This window comes from Diuraphis noxia, unplaced genomic scaffold, assembly GCF_037042655.1.
Source record: "Diuraphis noxia isolate RWA-SAM2 unplaced genomic scaffold, SU_Dnox_SAM2 contig0005, whole genome shotgun sequence".
NCBI classification, from domain to species: Eukaryota; Metazoa; Arthropoda; class Insecta; order Hemiptera; family Aphididae; genus Diuraphis; species Diuraphis noxia.
Window position 1 is genome coordinate 7,299,526 of NW_028301715.1, and position 27,209 is coordinate 7,326,734.

The window sequence follows — 27,209 nt, forward strand, 5'->3', positions numbered from 1 at the left end:
CATTATTGTTGGTTATTTTATTTTTTTGTAGCATTAAAACTCATGTGCAAACCATATGTGAATTGATGGAAAACAAAGTGGTTATGTGGGGAATAATAATTTATATTTTGTAAATAAAATGATTGATATCAGTGACAGGTGCCTAGCTTAATATAATACTGTATACCTAGGTATATTATGGTAATAATAATAATATAATAGCATAGAATATTGACGGCGGTTTCCTGTTGTATACCATAATATCGGGCCACCGCGGCGACTCACGTCTCACGGCGATTCGAATCGAAAAGTAATAAATCGAAATGCGACGTCTCGCGAGTGCTTATATATATTAAACGCGTGTAAATATATATATATATATATAATTGTATATAAATATGTGATAGGTGTTCGAGCAATCGGATAAACCACACACGATCACTTCACGGACGGACGAGCGGGGACGACGATAGCGAACCGAGTAAATAAAATGACGTAAATCTAAAACGCGACGGCTTCTTTTTTCCCATTCCGCGGACCACCCCGCCACAGCACCAGTGGCGCGGTACACTCTCCCCCACGGAATCGGTTGCCGTGTGTGTGTGTGTGTGTGTTTGCGCGTGCGTGAGCGCTCTCCGAGTTAAAGTGGAACGCAATGTAAATTAACGGGACACGCGAATTACTATTCCAGATGAGTCGGTGGCGTCTCTCGTACACTCTCTCCGCAGGGCAGCCGGTTCGTATACTTTTCACGACCACCCACCAACCCACCACCCATTCCACTCGCCGTCGACGCTTCGGATGCTGCACCGCGCGTATCACGCCCGCGCCTGTCTGTCTGCGCTGCTGCACTCGATTCGTCCTTCGACGTCTGTGTCCCGTCACAATTCGTCGACCGTTGTTTACCCGAAACCGCGAGCGAGCTGTACACACACACACACACACACGCGCGCTTATGTATAAGCCAAACAGTACGTCATATTGTTATCTCCGACTGAGGTTTTAAATACTATATAAATCCGGAAAGTACAAAAACGAAGACGTAGTCGGCAGAGGCGGTGAACATGACGAGGACCGCGTCCCCACAACAATTGTGGGCGTGTGTCGCGCTCTCCCCAGTCTCTCTGCCCTCTCTCTCTCTCTCTCTCTCTCTCTGTGTGTCTTTCTCTATGTCTCTGTCTCTTTCTCTCGTCGGCAATCGAGTGGAGCCTGCGACGACCGCGTTATTTCGCTTAATGGATCTGTCAAAAAATCGTCTATTACACCTTTAACGCACACGCACCACCCGCCGACAACACCCGCACACGCGCGGGGAATACGGTCGACACACGCCACCTGTGGGTCGTCTCCGCAGCAGCCCCGCCGCCGTCGCATATACGCGTATAATAATAATATACTCTACTAAGAAACATCTTTTGCCCACCCTCCTACCCCCCCCACCCTTTACCACGATTCCGCAACGCCGTCGTCGTCCCTCTCGGAAAGTACTCACAGCCTGCAGGGCACCGTCGTCAACACCCTCCGAATAAGGCTATATTATTCGCGAACGATTCAATTCCCGACGAGAACTAACCTACCGAGTTCCCGTTTCCTATATTTATCCAACACACACTCTCCTCCGCTCACCCTCGTTAACATCGTATCAACGCCCACCCTCCCTCCATCCAACAATGTCGGTCGGTCTCCTCATACACTGTACCTTACCCCTCGACACCATGCGGTACACGTGATGCCGTCGGTTATATTATTATTGTTGTTATTTTTTTAATTATATTGCGTGATGTGCGTCTGCAGTATAACGCGGTTCATCAAAATAGTAGATGGGTTACCTAGGTATCTACAATAGGCTTGTGGTCTCTGACATTCGAACACAGCCCTGCGTCACCATTTTCCGATTGGATAACCGTCAAAACACCATAACCGAAATCGTACCGGAGCCATGCCGAACTGCAGTTAGGTTTACACGAATATTAATTATATTATATAAAATCGTATTGGTTATTTGAACCTGCAAGATTATTAGAATGATATTATGGTATATACCTATACGGTTAGATGACAGCGTGTCACGCAGTCATATTTTACGCGTATATATACATAGCTGCAAGTGATTCCCGCGATTTAAGGTACGCTGCAATTTTTTTTTTTTCGTAATTATCTACTCAAATGCGCTCATACGTTGTACTGATAAATATAATATATTACCTACAGTCGCTTGTCTTGACTAAACAAAATAAAATGCATGTTATTCAACAATGCAATACCATTATTATTATGTGTTGAATAAAGTATTTTGATATCAACAATTTTTTTCTTGTGAACAAATTATTGTAGCCACATTGAAATATTACAACCATTTCCGTTAGATGTTCAATCAGTTTCTGACCTTACGCCCATCATTTGACAGCAATATGTATAACATTAAATTGTGTTATGTGCGCAGTGCACTTCAATGTGATTATAATATTATTATTATAACTTTTAATATAAAGTTACATGAATTAATTACCTAGTTGGCACATTTTTAACATATTGATATAGAATGAATTTGATCGAAGGCGAGGAAGACACAACGAGTCGTGTGATCTAATTAATTTTAATTGTTGTGTAAAATTATATGAAAATTAGCAACTAACTACTATATACCTCTACATATTTTATGAAAAAAAAATTCTGATTTACAACAGTTATGATTTGGATAGTAATTATTATGTTTTAACTTTCAATTCGACGGTTCCAGCTGTTATTCATTATAGTCATTACTCACTATTTATTACTACCTGTTGTCATATTATGATGTATAAAAAAATAATTACTACCTGTTAACAAAGGTCAATATTATGCTTGGTTACTTAAACGGATAAAATAATATAATGTGATACATATTTAATATTTAATTCGATTCTTTAGATTGTTGTGTTTGAAAATCATGATGAATTATAATTTTAAAATCGATAAATTTTATTTCAATCGCTTCCAATAAAAATTATGTGGATAAGTGGTAAAATGATGTTATTTAAAATACCTACCTGATTGTTAACACAATGCGCTAATCAAACATTTAATATTGAAGTACAATAATTATCACTGTAGAGCTTGTTAAGAATACATACAATGAAATTTTAATTCGATTATTATCCATTTAAAGTACACAATAAGATATTATAAAACCAGCGACAACTGAAGTTAATATTTTCAAGTTAGTTATAGGTAATAATTATATTTGATTGATTTTTTTTTTCGATAAAACGCTACGATTTTCTGCGCGCTGTTGTAAACGTTTTCAGTTAACCAATTCCTTAGATAATATACAGAATTACATTATTTTCGAGCTGTTATACTATGTTAAATAGTTTCAGTTGACGTTGACCGTAAAATCCAATGTTGAAAGATACACGGATTTTGTGTAGGACCGTTTAATTGAAATGGACGTCACCGTTGTAAATTTACAGGAAAAAAAAGAATAATAATGTCACCCTAGGGACAGACCCGGTTCAATGTTTCAAAGCTATTTCGGACTTCTTTGAAAGCTCGCCGATTCCATGTCTGGTTATAGTGACAAAATGGACTAAACAATAAATGATTGTATTCGTTTTAATAGCCCCTAGAAAAGTTAAGCTCGTAGAAAGCCAATAGCTATTGTATTAAATTTAACCCTAATGTGCGTGCACACCGATGTTGTAATGTATCCTGTGTCGTCGTCGTCGTCGTTCTGTATGTGTGTGTGTGTGTGTGTGTGTGTGTGTGTGTGTGTGTGTGTGTGTGTATGCGCCTCTGTACAACGATCAAACGATCATTATTTTTTTAAGACAATCTAAACGATCTGAATGTTTTATGACATATTTTCGTACATTGCATTGCATTATTGATTTTTATTACGTAGTAAAATACTATTATAAACAATTAAATAACACTGTATTTAAAAGATAATATGAGTTGAACATTTGCGAAATCCGAACATAATCCGTGTTTATAAGAGTAATGACAAAATTGTGAGCCCAATGTCAATACCAATTTACTAAACAATATTTCACTCTGTTTTGGAAATATAATAATAATTATAAAAATAATCCCAACCCTTTGGCAGTAACTTTGACAGTCTTTAGATGCTAAGCTAAGATCTTGAATTTAATAATATACATTTAACTTGATCATCTACATCATTGACGTAAGATACAGACAAATATATATATATATACATGAAAAATAAATAAAAATTCAACCTTAAGAAACTACTGCATTGATTTCTACGATGAAACATTATAATAATAATCATCATGATAACGATGAGTTGAAAATCACAATAATAATGACACATTTAAACAATGGAAAATGAGAAAATATATACAGGGTGATTCTTTTATCAAACAACACTCATTATTTCAAAAACTATTGAATTTTTTCAAATTTTTTTCAAAATTTTGGAACCATCTTGTTCTAGAACTATATATTTTTTAAATATTTTCACCCTTATATTTATCAGGCTAACCATTATCAACTTTTGATTTTCAAATGACAACCTATACTTAAAATTTGATAAACTAAAAAGGCTATTTTTTCAATGAATTTTCACGTTTAAATTTTCATTTTTCGTCAATTCGTTTACAAAATATAGCCTCCCAAAGTTGGGTGGTTTTGGGTGGTGTTTGTGTGTTATAGGTGTATGTTAGGTGGTATTTACACACAAACACCATATAAGTGTTGTTTGATAAAAGAATCACCCTGTACACAAAAGTGAAAGAATTTCTAAGCGAATATTTAAATGATTGCATGACTGCAGGTACTATGTATTTCTATTTAAACTAGACTTTTTGTCGTCATATAACCACCATTGATTAACAAAAGCGTGAGAACGTACTTACATATTATTATCATTTATCATAACACACTTCTATGACCAATGAAATGATATTAAAAAGCTTATAAATTTATTTTTATATTAAATTGTAATATCTAACAATTATTTCAAATGTTGTTAATTAAAAAAAAAAAAACATCTATGCATGTATTGCGAAATAAATCGTACTGGAAGTGCATTGTTTTTCTGTAAAATCTTTTTAGTGCCCCCCTCATCTTATCATCACCACACTCATAATTTATCATAATAAATTAATAACCATATTATAATTTAATGTTAAAATCCCATTAATAGAAAGAAAAAAAATAGATTAAAAATAATAAAAGTCAATAATTTATTAAGACCCATTTTGTTTTATTTCATTCAAAGGGATGTTGAATACATTTATATTGTATACTCACGAGTAAAAATTAATCAATATTCATTATAAATTTGGTTAGCTTTTGGTGATTCATTTTTTTCATAGAATATGTTCAAACTAATTTGTAGTTGAATGCTTTCTGAAAATTATGAGCCAGTTTGAACAGTGACTTACTCATTGTTAGCAGCTCATCTCTACACTTTTTTAATAACAGCCAGCGGGACCATTTATTATTAAATTTCTAGTGTCTGTAAAAACAATTTTAAAGAATTGCTTTTTTAATGTTGGAATATTTAGTATTTTTTCTAATATAGTTTGTTCTATTAGTTGAGCCGAGTCAGTTACAGTTAATCACGTTTAAAATTAATTTACTATAATTCTGGTAAAATTATTATCACTAGAAGTAATTACAGTTATTTTATTTTAGGAAGTATTCAGTGGCGCAATTTGGCTATGTGTTTTTGGTGGGGGGGGGGATAAAATGTTTAACATTTTACCTATACCCCCTCCCCCCATAAAAAAAATCAAAAGTATTTATTATAAGCACCTTTCAGAATTCAGAGCAATATATTTATGTGCACATGAGACATGGAATAAATTTCGATTAATTGTACAAATCGATAAGTTATTTTTAGTTCAATAGGACTACGGAAAAATAGTAGGATAGGATAATATAGGATAGATATGACAATAGTCTTTAATCTAGATAAAATAATCTGATAATCATCGAGCGTCGTCGATCCACGATAAAATAATACTTACTGCTCGGGGTTTATTTTTGTACCACTACACAATGCATAAACAAACTCAAAACATGCACAAAACATATTGCAATAGTGTCATAGTGATACTTATAAACTTGCGTGGCTGCATTTAAAACGAACTAGGTACGAAGTATTTATGTACAACTAGCATAAAAGATTTGTTTTTTTTTATTATTTCTATAAAGTATAAAATATAGACTATTTATTTTATAATAATATTAATTCGCCAAGGTATTAGATTTCAATATTTATACATAAAAAAAAAAAATAATATTATTAGATAAAGAAGTACATAGGTGAATGTAGTTAACCAGTCTTCAAAAAAAAAAGTCATGGGGGGATACGACACCCAAATCCCCCCCCCCGTAATTACGCCACTGGAAGTATTTAAATTCGTAAATTATTTGATCTTTTTTATTTTATTTTTAATTGAAATTACTTCAATTATCTACCGACATAAATAATTACCGAAATGCGCATTATGGATCTACAAAATATATGCCACTGAATAGGACTATTTGAAAATGTGAAATTGTATAGTTCAAAATAATAATAATATTATTTTATACCTCCGTTAAAGTAAACGATATCGTAATATTTTGAGTTAATTTTAATAACGCTAAAAGTTACGCTTTAATGTTCAACATGGGATGAACTTGCTACAAGTTTGTTTCTTAGACTTCAAAGAAGAGAGTAATATGGTCCAATATTCTTTAGTGTCTCTTAATGTCTTTATGGTTAATGATCAACAACGAACGACAAAATGTAAATGTATAGTCACCTTAGGTATTGTTGATCCTTATAACGAATATAATTTTAGATTTAAAGCTCAAAATATTTCTTCAATAGCATAGGCGAATCATCTAGGACGTTATGAAGGTATATTGACCATCTAGACTGGCTGCTCCTGCAGTTCTAAAACAATATATAATAATATTATGCATCTAATGAGATAATTTGTAATTTCATAAAATCAATTTAATTTTAATTAATAACGATATCTGTGAAATGCTATAGGAATCAATATTATTGATCGAGTAGGATGTTTGGCTACTAGATGATAGATAGGTACTCACTACCATGCTGTCACTTGTCACTTAAAAATTACTGTTTACAGATATTTGTACGCAACTCCTACAAAACGATTGTGCCTCTTTTCAGTGTCTTAACACTAACATAATCCTTTGACTCGATGTGTTTGAATAGAAAAATGGTTAGATTAGTTGGTTACATAATATAGCAACAAGTTTTTTTTTTATAGTTTTATTTCAAGGCAAAACCTTAAATATACCTATAGAAACACTACTCTCTCTTCTTCGCAGATGTTTGGCTTCATTACTACAGCCGCATATTGCTCTCAATCTTCAGAGACTAAAGGGATTAAAAGCCAAACGAACCACCGACGGTAGGGGATTGTCCCTACTTAGAATTAATAACACTTCCTTTGTCTACTTGGTCTACATTTCGCCTGCATGCGCCACAAGGAATTTTTAACTATTTACGCAAAACTGAGTGCATTACACACGCTCAAGCGCTCATTACAAATGTGCGGTGAATATTAATGTGATTCGTTGTGCAAGTTCTGACAGTGTTGGGGTCCACGATGTGTATTATACTTGAAAGTTGAACTTAGGTACTCCGAAGAGATATTTTGTTAATTAAATGAGATTCAATACAGATGAAACTTAATGCCGGGATTAATTTTTAATACGGTTAATTGAAGCACTTAACAACATTTAACGCGGAAACAGATGAAGTTAATCAAATGTAATATTTATATTGGCGGGTAAATTTTTAATTACATTTAATTCGATATTTTTGGTATTTTATACACCTAAGTTTTATTTACAAATTTATTTGAAACTGGTAAGGGCCGTAAAATTGACAGCCATTAAAAAATAATAATTAAATGAAATATTATAAATAAAATAAAAATAAAAATTTATTTTGTGTTACCATTAAGAATACAATCCATACTTTATTACGTCGGTACTTATCGAAATCACTATAGCTGTTGAATATCTATAAGTCTGTTTACTTTTAAAACATTTATGCGATTTTCATTAAAAATATTCTTGGAATACATTAAAAAAGACATTTCATAATAGGTTGATTCTGAAAATATTTTTTAATGTTTTACAAGAATATATTATAACAATCCATAAGTAATTATTATAAAACGGAAATACGCGAGTTCGTCAGTTTCAATCTCACCAGTTGTACGTACCAGTACGTCAGTTTCAATCAATTATTATTAAACGTTAAGAAAAGATGATTAATAAAAACATTAATGATAAATATTTAAATATATATACAATCAATTTCGTAAATTAATATAGTTTAAAATACGGTTTATAAATATTTATTGATAAATCACAAGATCAAATTAACTAACATTCAAGTTCTACCTACCGAAATATTAATATATTTATTTTAGAAAAATAATCCATTCAAAATAAACAACAAATTTACTTATGAGATAATATTTAAATAGTGTTTTCTCTCAATGAAAATTGTTAAGTTTTAGCGTAGGTGGTGCCTAATAAATTAACCTTTTTAAAACTTTAATTTACATAATATTGATTTTGTTGTTATTATTATACTTTAAGTTTCTACATAATATTATTGTTATTATTACTGTAGTCATAGTCATTTATATATTATATTATAAAATAGTTAGGCTCACCCCTTTTTTTTTATTAGGTACTTAATTTATTATTACAAAAGATTTTTTTTTTGCTTAGTTAATAGTTGTTTTCAACTCTTAAGTTAATTTAATTTAAGTCCACACGACATTATTTGTTATGATTTCAATTAAAAGTTTTGTAAGTTATTATAATAATTTGACATGACTACATATTATAGTTGTTAACTCTGATTCCAAACAGTGATCGTTTCATCTACTCAAACATTAATATTACAGTTCTTATTATATTTTGTTTATTTATATCTGTATTTATTAATTTAGTGTTCACAACCTACTACCTAAATATTAATAATACATCAAAATTAACAATCAACACCTCACCTATAATGTGATATGGGATTGTTAGCTGAAGTCTAGTGTACAAATAATTAACAATCGATTAAAAAATACATAATAATAGCCATCGAAAAAGATCAAACCAAAACAAAATATAATATTTAGTAATTAATAACAATATGTAGGTGGTAATCACGGAAATATTGATAATGTAATAGTTCAGGACACGATTAATTTTATTAGGTATTTTTTGTTGTTCAATTTGAATTTTTACGAAATAAATTGGTAAATAAAACAAAATATTTAGCATTTTATGTGCTAATTATAAATATAATAATAAAATAATGCTTTTTTCAAAATGCTAAATGGTATGCAAATGTATACGTATAGCGTATTATAGGAAATTTATAGTATTCGAACAGAAACAATAATCTTACCTACTTATGAATATTGAATATATACAAACAGGTAGGTATATTATTGTTTTATTTTTGCATTCAAAACCGACTCGAGGATATTTTTTTTATAGAAGACTAATGGTTAGAAAGCGGCGGACAGATAAAACAAATCAAAACGTCGTTCTGATATATAATATGTTTACGATAAGTTTGTTTTTTTTAATAATATTTTATTAAAAGAAAACGAAAGAGGACTAAGGTTAAAACGTCCCGGGAGAGGTAGCCAATTGCTTTCAAAAGACATCCAGAGCGATGTTTAGATTGTCGAGTGGTATTTGAGGTATTGCGCGTGGACGGCGAAAAATAATATAGATACGATGATGGTGCGGGGGGTTGTGGTGGGGGGGAGGATTGCACAGGGGTTGATCTTAGAATCGAGTTTTCTCCTACAATGGATCCACTTGTGTGTCAATTTTCAACGAAATCCGTTGCCTTCGAGTAGTGTGCCCGAAACGGTAAACGTATAAAAGGTATACACACACGTGCGCGAGCGCACGCCCACACACACACACACACATGCGTATTATACGGAGAGAAAGAGTTTTTATTTTTCTTCCTTCACATAACGCGCATTGGGGCGAACGCATAGAAATGGAATCAATTTTGTAGTGCAGAAAAAGCTCTTCCGAATGACATATTTCATCCAATGTGCGGGGTGCTGAATAGTCGTTTTTGAGGACTTAGGGTACAAGCATAATAATAATATGTTCAGTCATATAACAAAAATATATGTATTTATATATGTATGTATTTACGTATATATATGTATATGTATAGTACATAATTAAGATTTTATGTAAGGTATCTAAGGTAGGTAATACTCGAACGGTGTCATTTTTTTAATGATCATAAATCATAATAATATATTCTCTTTGATCTTTGTTTTTCTCCATAAACAAAATGATGTGAAATCGGAATTATTTGGACACTCGTAAGTCGTAGGTTAGGTTAGGTTACACATTTGCACGTCGTTTTCCAGGTTAGGTCCAATTGGTGTAAATGCAACACCAGTTTGATGTTATTTGAGTTCTATTAATGTTTTACTAACCAAAACGCGCTTTTTTTTTTTTATTTTAATATTATAAATTTACAACAACTGATATTTAAAGGGGATATATTAATAGTTACGGTATATTATAAATAAGTAGTAAATATAACACCAAGGAATGTTATATTAACTTATGAATAGGTTTTATGTTTTACACCAAGAAATTTTTCTTCCATAATATTATAATTTACAAGCTTTGAATTAGGAATGATAATTATATTATATGTTCGTTTGCATACCTAATTATTTGTCACGACCTTTAAAATTGTGTTTTACATTTTTATCATCATTCTTTTTCTTTTCATTTATTGTCAAGATATTATTATCACATCTGATATTTTTTGTTTCTATTTTATCTTCATCCACTATGTAGGTAACTTGATTTTTGTTATATTTATTTTAAAATTAGGTTGTATTAGAATATTTTCAGTAAAATACTTTTAATCCATTATAATATGACTAACAATTGAATATTGCAGGTATATGAAGATTTACAAATGAAATTTAACATTTTATACTTTATTTTTATCTTGTATAATTGTATAGATCTCGGTGGGTTCATAACGTTTTATTACTTCTGCAGGTTTCCGAAAACCATTGTTCTAAATATTATTTTCACGCCAATAACAATGTAAACCTATATACAATTTATTGTTTTCTACATTTTTACCGTTACAGTAATTTTTTATTTTAGCCTTTTCTATTTTATAAATATTTAATTTCTTTCTAAGAAGTAAAGAGTGATATCAAAATAAAAAAATTTAAATGGCGTACAAAATTTATATTGAAATTAAAAAAAAAATGAAATTTAATAATTTATGCAATAATAGTAATCGTTTTGAGTATTTTATAATAATATACAAATCTAATTACAATGAAAACAATTTTTTTTAAATTGTTTACAATATAGTTAATAGGTCTATGGCGTTGTTCATAAATAGGTAATAATAATAAATAACTGTTTCAACGTTTAACCTTGTTACACAGACGCGGAACGATGACAGGTAACTTAGAGTTAGAATTCAGAATTTTCAATCGATAAAAAAAGAAAAATGATATTAAAATTCTAACCAAAAGTTACAATACAACTGAATCGATATTGTGCAACAATATAAAAATCATAAAATTACGATTTAATTATATTATTTTAAAATTAAATCAGAAAAAAACAAACAATTTAATTTTAATATAATATGATAAAAGAAATTGAAATTTGTCGTCCAGCGCCCGTATCAGGTATTTGGCGATAGAGTTCTATGTGATATGATCCTGACATTTTGTCATTCATATTGTCGTGCAATTTATATTTTTCTCTCGTATTTTGTTTGTTACACATTTATATATCCTTGCTTAATAATCCCTCGGGAAGAGCTCTTATCTGGAATACGAGAGAAACGTTCCGGTTGTCGACTTCTCCTCCCTCTAGATTTATGAACTTTACATGAATCCCTTAATGTTGTTTAACGAAACATTTTTTCTCCCTTGTTTTTTACCTACTCTTGAATATATGCTCACATAATTTCACCATCAACCCCTATTTATTCGGTCTCTACTGAAATCCGGAGGCGTTTTTACCAATTCCGTCCAAACGATTATTTGGAAAAAAATTAGTAGAATTTTGAGCTTTGCTTGTTCTATCATAATGGTTGTCGAACAAAGTTTCTATTTTTGACAACATCCATTTGACACTTGAAAAAATTCATTGAACAATGTTGAATTCGAGGGGAAAAATATAGATTATCTATCGAAATATAACGACCCACTTCAGTTTTGATTGAGAATAAAGTTAAACTGTTATTTCAAATTAATATTTTTTGAAATCACTAAAACGTATAATATATAGATACCTATTCAATTTTCAAATATCTCACCAAGTTTTGTCAAGTAGTTTATTATTAAACATAATGATTGTTGTTTTCATAAGTACCTGAAAAGTAATAAATTTCTTATTACTTATTACTCATTATTTTTAAAACAAACTTTAACTATTGATTCACACTTGTTATTATATTTAAATCAATGCACATATACACATGTCACATTATATTGCAATATATTAATTATTGATAATCTTTATCTGCCTAGGTGCAAGTGCACTGCAGCCCGTGGTTTTGTGTTCATCTAATAATAACATGTATTTCATGTAAAAATGTGCGATGGTAGGCAAATTAAAATTATTGCAATAATTAAAGCCTTTGATGTGATAATAAAATATGTGTTAAAAAACAAATATCTGCTTTTAAAATTGTTGGTATATATTTTTAATACAGCGGCATTCAGTATTGGATTGAAAGTTTTTCAACCGATGTCAAATGTGGTTGTTTATGACCACAAAACAGAAAATCTAAAATGAAAATGTGTATTTATGTTACACGCAATAAACAGAAAATAATTAGGTAGCCAAACGTTTTAGTTTATTCCTACTGATAAAATAAAATCAACTAATCTAAACTTGATGAATTATAAAACACTACGCGTATGGTTTTATGTATATATTATTATATTATTCACATAGTGTAAATAATCTCTACCAAATGTTGTACCCAACGACTCACACAATGTTAATGGTGCAACATATGTTAAATCGAACTTAATAATAATAAAAATAAAAATGTTTAATTTGAGGTATTATCGAAACGATTATATAATATACGAATTATACGAGTATATATTATATATTTATTTATTTAATTATTTCAAATACATAAATATATACACAGTTACATCTATAGGTTGGTATAATACAATTTCTTTGAATCGATTTATTATGAACAATGTAATAAACATTAAAAACTAGCCATAATTTATTTTCATTGATACATTTTGTATAATATTATACTCGTAAGCATGACATAAAAAATAATCTTTCAACATAATTTTATACAGAAGTAACAATTTATTTCAAAACAAAAGTCAATTTTTTTTGAAATATAAAAAAAAAAAAATACAAACCTATACAAAACATAATTATTTTGTCATTTATATCATTATCGTATCACAATAATAAATATTAGATATTGAAATAATATAGTTTTTAAATATTTTATGTGTCAATTGGGTGCCAAAATGTTGTTGTCTTGCACACAATTCTAAATAGTATACCTACCTCCAAGTGCGCTCCTTGTTTAAAGCATGAGCGTCTATGATTGCTGTTATATGAATTTTGATATGATTGCAGCATAATTTAAATATATTGTATACGTCAGGTTCATCTTGAATGAATGCATTTAATTAAATTCCAATGTTTCGATTATTTTTCCAAACTTATCCAGCAACGTAAAAACACGAATGATCACAAACAAATACATTGTTGGTATTTTTTTTTTTTTTTTTTTTTTTTATTAACATAAAGGCTTCAATTACTAGGATTATTAGCCTATAATTACAAAATGATAGTTATACAATATAAAAGTTGACATTGTCTTTATAGATTATCTTATTATTATTATTATACAATGTAAAATATTCTAATATTTACAGTTTTTTGTCTATATCTATTTGTTTGAAAAATTTAAGAATGTTGTCGGAGTTATGTTGATTGAGAGCTTCTTCGATTGATGTTGGATTGTTGAGAATAAAACGTGCGGTTGAAAATGTGGGGCAATCCATAACGATGTGTTCAATTGTAAGGTGGGTGTTGCATGAGTCGCACATTGGTTTAGGTTCCTTGGTGATTAAGTAGGAGTGGGTGATATTGGAGTGGCCTATTCTAGCTCTGTTGATAATTATTTGTTCTCTCCTAGATGCATTTTCAGGGTATGGCCATTTCGTAATTGTTTTTTTGATGTTCCTTAGTTTGTTACTGGTTGGAGTGTCGTCCCAGTGGGTTTGCCATGATGCGAGTATACGTTTTTGAGCTTCGTTTATTAGGTCATTGGAGGTGCTTTTGGAAATGGAGGTGGTAGATGCTGAGGTGACCGCTTCATCGGCCATTGTGTCCGCTTTCTCGTTCCCAGGGATACCTACGTGTGATGGGACCCACATGAAATTGATTTTGATTTTCGATGATGCGATACATTCTTTGGTGAGTTGAATAAGTTCGTTCTGAGGGTATTGTTCTTGAAGTGATGTGAGTGCACTGAAAGAGTCGCTTATTATGAGAGAGGAGGAGATGTGGGAAGTGGCTACATGTTGTACTGCCGTGTATATCGCATATAATTCCGCCGTATATATGCTAGTGAATGACGGAAGTCGGAATTTTATGACTTCAGTACCAATTGTTGGTATTTATATTATGTATTTTTGTATACTTTAATTGCATATAAAACATACTATAATTTGGTATAACAATAATAATTATCAGTAATCGAAATTTGAATATCATAGATTATAATAAGATTGCTATGAAAAATTTATTGATGTGACGTAAATCTTTTTAAATACAACATTATTTTATTTTAATACTGTTAAAATTGTTTAATACCATCTCTTTGTAAATCAACATTATTTTGCATTTTTGCTATGAGAATCTAATTTTGTTTGACTTTGAAGATCTTTCCCCGAGAATAGTTTACAGAATCTAAATATGTGCTTGAATTAATTTAACAGAACATTTCTGTGTATTGACTGATGTGTTATAAAATCATTTTGCGCAACGTCATTCATAACATTGTTGGAAATTCATAGATAATATCGGATAGAATCTTTATTGTGTAATAATGATTTTTATTTACCAAGCATAAAATGTTATATTTTGTTAATAATATTATTGCTACGTAAAAAAAAAATAATAAATGTTGTTTAAAGCCAATATTGAGTATATTTTATATTATATTATTGCACGCTGATAATTATCACAGAAATATTAAAATGGAGAAAATAATTTGAAATTAACTGCTTAACGTTATTTTTTCAGGCTTTTAAAATCCAGCCAGTTATCATTATAAAACTATCATAATTTATTTTGAAAATAAATTACATACAAATCAAATATAAACATTTTTAAATAATATTTTAATAAATTATTCAAAAAACATTATAGCTTTCACAATTAATGTTTTTGCTTTTTATTTCAACGTGCATCATACGTCGTTCTTGTTGTTGTCGTAGGGTGTTACAAATCGATAATGCTAATCATCTACGTTTTAATTAGTGAAAGAGAGCCAAAAATGATACCTGCAGAAGACGGTATTTTCATTTTGAAGTATAGAGATTTCCCTAAAGGCCTTTTGGAACGAGACCAACAAAATATCGGATGCGTTTTTCTCCATTACCGTTGATATTAGCCAAAATCGTTTATCGTAAAAAAAAACTCATTATTTACAAAACCGTGTGATGTTTATACTTTTATTTCCCACGAAATCATAAAAAAAAAAAAAAAAACAGGTAGCGAATATTGGTACACATTATATTTTAGAAACATTTGTCATCGGTCGCGTCGAAGATAATTAACTTAATGACCATAATATGTATAACCTGTCCATGCATTTCGAACGAAACGATTGCGCTAACGTTAAAAATCACTCATTAAATATAAAATATTTCAAGCTGAAACTTTAAACAGAGTAATAATTAAAAAAAAAAAAAAAAAAAAAAAAACAGAATGTGCTGAAAACAAACAAACGGTATCTGAAAATTAAAGGTGATTTTTGGAAAAACTAAGTGGTAAAATATAATATATATATATATATATATATTAAGTACAGGCCGTAGCCAAGATGATGAGTGAGGGGAGCAGTTTCCCCCTCCAATACAAAGCTAACAAATATATTAGGTATACTATAATATGTATAATATATTATATGTTTGACGATATTTTGAATTGGTTATAAATTATAATACGCTCGAGTTGGCCTTTGACGTTTGGGCAATCATTTCTATAGATGCACACACTTATGCGCATCCAGACTCGATAAGTAAATGGCACCGTGAACTTCTGCAGCCATGATTCATCTATTCACGGGTGGTAGATTATGTCTAAACAATTCTAGTCGCTGTGGGCCTCATTTGAATAATATAATAAACGGTGTACATAAATTCGATACGCAACAATATAATATTAATGCACAAAACGACAGAGCACCCACGTGGAGGTTTCAACGGTATATATATATATGTGATATTAAGGACGCGCTGCGGTACAGGTTAATATACGCATCGTATATGTCACACAGCTGTATATAAGACTCGAGATGGAAAATTGTTCGAAACAATTTTAACGTACATAATATTACCATACAGCGGTTATTTTTATCATCTGCAGCGGTTCTCGACATTTTTTTTTTCCGCGTCGCCCTTTTTCAGACTCGATAATAAAGCCCATAAAAGACAGGACAAAAACATACTTATTAATAATGAATTTTTGAGAAAAAAATGCTATACATTTTAAATTATTAACTATGATTCGTATACAGACCGCAGTGATCTTGGTGTATCGCGGTGCAAAGTTCGGGAAACACTGCAATAGTATATTATATGATATTGTAACGGTTTCACGCCGCAACCCAGTTCAGCTGTACCCACATTTATCCCTGGACTGCTATTTTTGCGGTGACTGATAGTTGTGGATGGGCACTACAAAGGCGAAAAAGTAAATCGGATTGTTTGTTTTGCATACAAAAAAAAAAAAAAAAAGGGCCGCTGACAGGTGAACTGCAACGAGCCTACTTATGTAAATCGTACCGGTTTATCGAATAGTTTCCGCTATAAAAGACATTCTCGTTTTCTTTTTTTTTCTTCCTTTCTTTTTTACAGCCCCGGCCCATGTTTGAGCCAATATAAATGTGATTTAAATTTGTAATGTGTATTTTCATTCGAGGGACTTATAATAATACAGTACGACCATACGACCGATCTCTGCAGCACACAGATGATCAACTTATACTTTCGCAATAGATCATGTCGGCGTTCGCGAGAACAATTCGTGCAGCGGCGCGACCGCATCATGGAATTTTACATGAAATTTCCCCCACCGGGGGGTGGGGGTGGGTGGGGGTGTGTTATAAAAGTAAAAATTACATCATATTTAAATGAGTTCTGGTGGTGGTAACCAATAAGACACGAACAAGAGGATAAAGGGGGGGGGAGGGACGCCACTGAACGCGTGTCAGATACGGCCCAGCGCACGCGTTCGTCGTCGTCGTCATATTCCTTGAAATTAAACGGAGGCGAATATTTTTATTATATATTTTTTATGCACTTATATCAAACGTGTTGTTTGAAAATAACTAATTTCTCGTAGTTACAATGTTTTCAAAAATAATATACCGCTAAACCTCTATGCGAGATAACATTGAAATGAGGTCAAACCGCACTGCAATATCCGAGTATGATGCGTATAACCCGGCAGTTTATTGAACAACATAATAACACGGTATAACAGTTAATTTAAAATATAATTACCAGACGCTCTTCTAAAATATCGATACGAGTGGAAATATCCTAATAATAATAATAATAATAATCAGGACTTGGATTTTATGGCATTTAAAAGAACTGAAACATGCGTTACGCCTATACTATAAGTCATAGGAAATATTATTAGATTTAATATTTTTAATTTGTAGTAATACATCTTACTATTTTACTGAAGAGATATTTTTTGGATATTTGTTTTAGGTACTCAATAAATGAACCGAAATGAATGGCTTTTTTCTGTAACAACACAAAACATACAGTCGATTAATATAAAATAGTGTGGTCAACGGTAACTTAATATTACTTTATTGATATACACTAAACTTAATATATTACACTGCATATTATATAATATACTAATACTAATTTTCTTCTTTTAGAACGTGAAATTTTTTTATTTGTTTTTGTTTCTATCCTTATGTGCATTTTAAAGGTAAAATAACAGAAAACAAATCACGAACAATTTGTATCGTCAATGTAAGAAATGTTCAATTTTTGTTGCTTGCTAAGGCTTGGATTTAACTTATCGGTAAAATGTTCTTTTTTTCTTCTATCAATACACTATTATAACCCATATTTAAGGTGTTGCATTTGCAACACTTGCACCCTATGTTACACGCCATGGGACATAATGATTATTGAGGCCGTGGAATTTCGACTTCATCTGACCACTAGAAGATATATTATATCCATCATTATATGCTATTGGATTGAATCGGCGGCGGTCGGGATACCGTGAAAATAGACAATATTTCTACCAAATCGTCAACTATTTATGCTACGAAGCATCTCAGACTCTAAATTATACTTATTTAATATTGAAGTTGCGTTTAATCTAAATATTTAACTCAACTGTCAAACGAAAATGGGTCTTAAATATTTTCAACCGATTACGGTTTTCATCAGGTGGGTGGAAGATCTACCCATTGACCACCAACTGGATTCAATCAGCTTCACTAGCTGCAGGTAGGAATTCGTGATCGAAGACACGAATTCAACACAAAATTTAAATATGTATTACAATAATAGTTGAAAGCTTGAATATATTTGACTGGACTTATGATGATCGTGAGCAGCAAGAATTAGATATATGTAATTAATAAAAATAATTGACAGTATCAACAAACTATTGTGATGACCAAAATCCATATACTCCAGTTCTTTATTTATTTCAATTAATTAAAAGTTAATAATCAACGTTTGAAATTCGGACAAAAGACTTCAAACATATCGTGATAGTAAATTTAATCAAATTTATGACAGGAATAAATGACAATCCCGTATGAATTAAATTTAACAGCATTTATGCATAAATTAATTGAATATGGCGTATAATCTAATGGAAATAAAAGTAACTTATTTTTATGTGCATGAAAATCTAGGAAAACAAACCACTATTGTTACTATTTATAATTAAAAATCATAACATGATACATGGAAGAAGATAAATTATGAAATTATAATTAGTTTATTGAACTTCCATATAATAAATTTAAAATAGTTTAGTGTAATTACGAATACAATTTTCTACAAAAAATATTTTATAATATTTCCGTAGACAAATCTATAAAATTCAATTTTGAACGTATTTAGATTGATAACTATAAATTAAAATACGACGACCTTATATACATTTTAAAACGAATTGAATGTTGATAATGTGAAGGTACGATTAACTACTCTAATACATTTTGTTTTAAATAAAGTTTTTGAAAGTGAACATAATATTTAAACCTTGCAGATACCCGTCCAATTGTGAAAGTAATAAATAATTAGATACCGAGCTAGTTGTTAACCACTCGATTTGAAGATTATTATGATAATGTGTTATTATTGTTATTTTTTTTTTTAACGTGCGAACTTTTAATAATTAGCAAATGCAAAAAAATCTAATATATAATTATAATATATTTTATTATGAAAATAATAATAATAATAATAACACATTTAAGTCGAGTATTATATTTAAAAAAAATAATATCATACTGGTTTATCGAATAGTTTCCGCTACAAAACACATTGATCTCGTTTTTTATCTTTTATTTTTTTTTTCAGTCCTGGCATGTTTGAGCCAATTTAAATGCGATTTACATTTGTTAAGTGTATTTTCATTCAAAGGACGAATACTAATAATATAGTACTACGATAGATCTTTGAGATCAACTTTAGTATAGTCATGACCGTTCGAGAACAATGCGTGTCGGACGCGGCCCACACGTATTATTCGTCATTCCTGTGTAATAAAACAAAGACAAATTAATGTTCTTATTATATTCGTATACAACTTACGCTGACGTGTCGTTTTAAAATAAATATTTTATCATAATTATATTTAAGATTCTTGGCGGGGCGATGAACGACTTATTGATTTTGAACTGTTATCATATTCGAGCTTGTCGTTATGTTTTGGGGCTATAAAAATGTTTTGATTTCAAATGTGTTAAATGTGTTTTTTCAACTTTTCTAAAATTCCAAGAAATTTTATACACATAATGACATTTTTAAATGCAATTTTTTCGGCAAAAATCAATTTGACCTATTACTGTAATATATTACATTGATAGCAATAATATTATAAAACACACTTATTAGTAATAGTATACAGGGTGATTCACGAGGCGTGAAATACTCATTATTTATAAAAACTATTTACTTTTTTCAAATTTTTTTTTTCTTCAAAATTTTAGATCTATGCTGTTCTAAAACTATATACATTTTTAATATTTTTCACCCTTATATTTATAAGGTAAACCACTATCAACTGTTGATTTTATAAATGGCAACCTACACTAACAATATCATAAATTAATAAGGCTATTTTTTTAATGAATTTTCACGTTTAAATTTTCATTTTTCGTTAATCCGTTGACGAGATATAATCTCCCAAAGTTATGTGTCATGTGTTATACCATTTCATTACCGCGGCCGCGGCCGCAGCAATTGGGTTTTTTGTACTGTAGCGTAAAACATAATACACTTTTCTAATAAATTCAGTAAGTACGATAGTTAAGCCTAAGTTGTGCCCCAAAATAGGTAAACATATTTACACAGGACAACACCACCCCAAAACCATCCAACTTTGGGAGCTAATATCTCGTTAACGGATTAACGAAAAATGAAAATTTAAAGGTAAAAATTTATTTAAAAAATAGCCTTATTAATTTATGATATTTTTAATATAGGTTGCCATTTAAAAATCAAAAGTTGATAGTGGTTTACCTAATAATTTATTAGTAATAAATATAAGGGTGAAAAATATTAAAAATGTATATAGTTTTAGAACAGCATGTATTTATCTAACATTTTGAAAAAAAAGTAAATAGTTTTTATAAATAATGAGTGTTTTATGGCTCATGAAAGTGACCACTGACCACCTTCGCTAAGAATCGTTTTTCGTATACGATTTTTATTTATATCACTTTGAATTAAAATTGAGCACATTCGCCATTACAGTGAATCCTCCTCATCTAGCCAGACGACATCTAACTACGAACAGTAAAGCTTACCCCTGCACTTACTCGATTTTTTAGAGTAAAACCGCTAAACTATAGATATTAGAATGAGGTCAAGCCGCACTGCGAAATCCACGAGTGTTAGGTGGAACCCTGCATGTATAGCCGTACTTTGTCGAAAACCAATAACAGTATATAGGTATAGTGTAATATATTATTTTAAGATGCTCTGCTAAAATACCAATACGAGCGCCAATATCCTTATAATAATAATAACAATATATTTTGAGCAGTCGACTTAAATTAATTATGTTAAACGTCTGCCACTATGAGTAGTAGTGAGTTAAATTAAATGGAATAATTTCAATTGGTAATGATTGGCGTAAAACGTATTAATAACGCACTCTAATAGAGACGTGCAGAATAAAAATTTCGAATAATACGTCGACTCATCTTAATACAATTGTTTTATTACAATATGTAATATTATCGATTAGCCCCGAATTCATCAAGTAAGTGAACTTATCCATAATAATATTAAGTACTAATTAATTCAATGGTTTTAATCGTAGTTATAAAAAGTTATCGAGTTACCATTTATTTGAAACGCTCGGCTAGCAGTTAGTGCCTTTTAAGTTTTAACTTATCTAACAACGCTATAATATAATCTATCTCTGTATTGTGGTATAACCCGTATTAGCCAACACGCGGCGAACCAACTAATACGCCTCACCTTCGTGAGTTCTATGCTAGTGACTCTCTCAAAAATAAATTTAGATTAGCAATCGTAATTTATAGATATGATGGTGTGTGTTTGTCGATTCCACGTCCGTTTCCTAAAATTGGAAATGACTATTAGGACGCACAGCCGTAGTGCTATTCGGATTAAAATAAACTTCATTGACTATAGGCGACGTACGTTTCCCCAGCCCCCTACATATCACTTTTACCAAATTTTCTTTTGCCAACATTTAGTACGTAATTTGTTTGTATTTGTTTGACCAAACTCAGAATTTGTTTGATGTCGGTTCACCTCGGAAAATCGGTTTTCCGTGTACGGGACTGGAGAAACGTTTTCTTAGAAACTCTCCCCTCCTTAACACTGTAAACAATAGACTTTGCAGGAATTTTCTTTTATCAATATTTAGTGCGTCATTGGTTTGTACCTATTTGATTGACTGCACTCAATGTTTTAAAAATTTAAATTTCAAATACTCATAATAATCTTATTTGAATTTCCAAAACGAATAATTTTTTTTTTTGAAAGAATTTATTGTAAAGAAAACATTTATAATACAAGTAAATAATAACATTAAGATTAAATTTTACAATAAATTATCTATATGCTTGTGATGGAGATAGAGAGTTACATTTTATAATGATAGACACAAATGTATAGGTACACTATTAAATGTAAATCTCTATCTCCATCACAAGCATATGCTTAAGGGAGGTAGATAAAAAAAAATTATTCGTTTTGGAAATTCAAATAAGATTATTATGAGTATTTGAAATTTAAATTTTTAAAACATTGAGTGCGGTCAATCAAATAGGTACAAACCAATGACGCACTAAATATTGATAAAAGAAAATTCCTGCAAGTCTATTATTTACAGTGTTAAGGAGGGGGACTAGAATTAAAAATCTAAGATTGTTACATATAGAAACAAGAAATGGTTATGTGAAATAAATTTAATAATGTTGCATTTTAATCTTTATACGCTTAATAGACAAAATAATCATAAGTTAATTTGCTCTTTTATACTTGAAATTTTAAGATTCCCAGATGTAGAGTAAATGCGTTTTTTTTTAATGTAGTGGCATTAAATTAAAATATTTTGGACCTAAATAATTAATGAATTTTTGGCCAAATGCTTTTTTGTAATAAGTTATATTCACATCAAATGCTCTTACTTCTCTTTTTTTCCCTATATTTTCATTATCTACAAATGTTTCATAATTTTGTATTACATATAGAATAGTTACCTTCTTATATACACTCTCGAATGGTAACACTCTGAACAGTTTAAAATTATCTCCTGAAGAGCCTACTAAGTTATTTTTGCATAAACAGATCCTAATAATCTTTCTTTGTAACATTTTTAAAGGTCTAACCGCAAACTCATTCAGACCTCCCCAGACCAATAAACCATATTGAAATATTGATTGGAATAAAGATAGATAAATTATACGCAAAGTTTGCACAGGTAAATACTTCCGTAGTTTGGAAAAACTAAAAAATAATGTACGCATACGCATTACAATGATACAACAAAACGAATAGTACACTATACTTTACGAATTTTGTCAAAATTAATCTCATAAAAAATGATGGTGGATTTCACAATTTTTTTTAAAAAAAATATTATTTTCAATTTCATATGCCTTTAAATAGCTCAACATGATTCAAAATATTTTGCAAGTTTTATATACAGAGAAAAAAACACATAATTGTAAATTCAAATAACTCCGTTCAGAACCTAAAATTATTTTAATAATAATCCTTTTCAATTTTTTTTTTAAATATCAATATAACTTTATTTTTATGAGCACTAAATTTTTAAATTTTGATATTAATGTGGCATTTAAATAATAATTCAATGATAGTATTTTTTAAATTTTACAGGATAATCAATCCTTATACCTTCCAGATAATCTTCCCCTAAGTTTTCCGGACGATCATCTACTAAATTTTCCTGATAATCTTCCCCTATATCATCCGCATAATTATCTCCTATATCTTCTGAAAAACCATCCCCTATATAATTCAGATAATCATTCCTAATTTTCCAAATTATCCCCTATATTTTCAGGAAAGTTGTCCCCTAAATCACCCAGATAATCATCCCCTATATAATTCAGAAAATCGTCCCATTAATTGTTCCAGTTGATCATCCCCTTTCTGGATGATCATCCCTCCGGAAAATCATCCCCTAAATTTGCTGGATAATCATCCCTTATATTTTCCGGATTATCATCCCCTATATTTTTCCGGATAATCTTCACCTATTCCATTCGGATAATCTTCCCCTATATCTTTTGGAAAATTGTCCCCTACATCCGGATAATCATCCCCTAAATTTTTCCGGTTGATCACCCCCTATATTTTCCAGATTTGTATTCCCTACATCTTCTGAAAAATCATCCATTATAATTTCCGGACGATCATCCCCTAAATGTTCTGAATAATCATCCCTTATATTTTACGGATAATCTTCACCTAAATTTTCCAGATAATCTTCTCCTATACCATCCGAATCATCATCCCCTATATCTTCTGGAAAATCGTCCTCCATATCATCCGGATAACCATCCCCTATATAATCCAGAAAATCGTCCCCTATATTTTCCGGATTATCATCCCCTATATTTTCCGGATTATCATCCCCTATATTTTTCGGATTATCATCCCCTAAATTTTCAGGATAATCATCCCCTATATATATATAAGTATCTGCTGTCATTTGATTAGAGTTATACCAAAATAAGAAAATGTGAAAATTTAAATTTCAAATGCTCATAAAAATTTAATTTGAATTTCCGGTGGACATTTTTTTGTGTTAAAGATTGACAAACTTGTAAAGAACCTTGATTCTTAGAAAAAGAAAATTCTTTATGAATTTCTAGCTTAAAATAATTTGCGAATTTTCATAATTGTTATGTATTTTGTCAAAATTCCAACTTTGAAACTCCTAACATTTATAATAAAAGTAAATAACATTAAGATTAAACTTTACAATAAATTATCTACCTCCCTTATGCACACAACCGTAGATACGGGGGTGGGAATTACCCCCCCCCCCTTATCATATCAATGTGACATTTAAATAATAATTCTATGATAGTATTTTTTAAATTTTATGGGATAATCAACCCTTATATCTTCCAGATAATCTTCCCCTAAGTTTTCCGGACGATCACTAATCGGACTACTAAATTTTCCTGATAATCTTCCCCTATACCATCCAAATCATCACCACCTATATCTTCTGGAAAATCGTCCTCTATATCATCTGGAAAATCATCCCTAATATTCCGAATAATCATCCTTTATATTTTCCGGACAATCATCTCCTTAATTTTCCAGATTAAAATCCCTAATTTTCTGAAGTTAATGAGTTATAAGTATTTAAAGTTTAGACAAGCGGAGTAGTGGACAAACAATTTGCGGGGTAACCCCGTACCTCACCACTCTGCCAATCTAAACTTTAAATACTTATAACTCATAAACTACTAGCCCCAAATTTGATTTTCATATATCAAAATACTTAGAAAAATATTCTGCTTCGGAATATGAAATGAAAACTCTATGTTGTCTTCAAAAAAGTAAAAAACATAAAAACTGAATTGGATAAAAAATATTTAAAAATATTATTTTTTTAATAAAAACGTTGGTTTTTTAACAAATTGAAACCATGTAAAAAATATTTTGAAAAAAGTCAATACCTTTTGAAATAATGAGTGTTGTTTGATAAATTAATCAGAGATTAATTTAATAATCACTCTGTAGTATAGGTATTTGTATACAAAAACTGAAAACCTATTTGATGCTTTTCCTAAAATCTTAGGTAATATTTTGGTGTCAATGTAATTATAAACAATGTAAAATATATTTATTATATGCAAAATAGGAACTATATTATAAGATGATTCACGAAATTCACTTTCAAATGTTCTAAAAGCGTGGTAAATTATATATTAAACATATTATAATATCAATAACGAGAATAATATAATATAAATATAAATTACATTAAATAAACACAAATCAGTAGGTATATATTATAAAAATAAAAATTGTATTCATTTTTAACAAGTTTTCAACAACATAATATATAGGGTGTCTCACAGAGATCTGACATTCTGACAAATGAAATAACTGTTGTTCTAATCAATATTTTTAAAAAATTTCTTTTAAATATAATTCATAGACACTTGCGCTACATTTTTAGAATACATTTTTATTTTTTCATCATCAAAAAATCTGAGTGTGGTCAAACAAATACAAACCAATGACGCAAAAAATATTGATAAAAAAAATGTCTCTAAGTCTATTATTTACAGTGCTAAGGAGGGAGAGAGTTTCTAAGAAAACGTTTCTCCAGTCCCGTACATGGAAAACCGATTTTCCGAGGTGAACCGACATCAAACAAATTCTGAGTTTGGTCAAACAAATACAAACAAATGACGTACTAAATGTTGGCAAAAGAAAATTTGGTAAAAGTGATATATGGGGGGGCTGGGGAAACGTACGTCTATAGGCGTGTGTGTCTGCAGAACACTGTTCCGGTATAAATGTACGAACGAAGAAGACTTGAAATAATAATATTAAACTCGACTTTTCAGGTCGGAAACACTTATAATGAATTAAAACAAATATAAATAAAACACTTAGCAAATCCAGATTGCCTAGCTCGTACAACTGTGGTCGCCGTTTCACACGTACAACCGTCGTACCTACGTTCTCGCCGAATCACTCTGCGACAACGGGACTATACTCGCGCCTGTGTGTCTGGCGACGTTTTATAGGAAATATGTATGCTACCTCAGCATATATCTAGCTTCACTGACCTATGCTAATAATATTTACAATTAAAATTACACATACATGTATGTATACGTATAATAATATTGTTTTGACGACTGTCTACAATATACGACAGTATGCAATAAAATGTTATGTCATAGTATAATAATTTATTTAATTCTAATTTAGTTAGTTTTTAATTACTTCCTCAATTAAATAAGTTACATAAGCGATTTTAAACAATACTATAAAGATATTATCACTAGACTATATTCTATTATCTCTTACTCAAAATACCATTAATTGGATTGTAAAAGTAACGTTAAAATAAGCACCTAACTAACATTGGCTAGTAGGATTTAATTAGTTCAGAGATATTGAACTTGGGAGTTTCTACTAAAAAAAATATTGATAAAAAAAATC

The 27,209-nt window shown here is 30.2% G+C and overlaps 2 long non-coding RNA genes across 5 annotated transcripts in view; one reads left to right on the forward strand and one right to left on the reverse strand.

Moving 5' to 3' along the window:
* LOC149054838 (uncharacterized) overlaps window positions 1–27,209 on the reverse strand; it is a 68,258-nt gene that overhangs the window by 2,005 nt on the left and 39,044 nt on the right. The window contains exons 2-3 of one of the 4 annotated variants that reach the window (XR_016191919.1): window positions 17,970–18,044; window positions 6,744–6,877 (exon numbers count right to left, since the gene is read on the reverse strand). This is a non-coding gene — a long non-coding RNA (uncharacterized LOC149054838). Of the gene's footprint in view, window positions 1–166; window positions 308–6,743; window positions 6,878–17,969; window positions 18,045–27,209 lie in introns of those variants that run through there. The other 3 variants (XR_016191920.1, XR_016191917.1, XR_016191918.1) reach the window with 3 other exon arrangements.
* On the forward strand, window positions 244–18,083 carry LOC149054839 (uncharacterized). The gene is made up of 3 exons (XR_016191921.1): window positions 244–289; window positions 387–460; window positions 18,009–18,083. It is a non-coding gene; the product is annotated as an uncharacterized LOC149054839 (long non-coding RNA).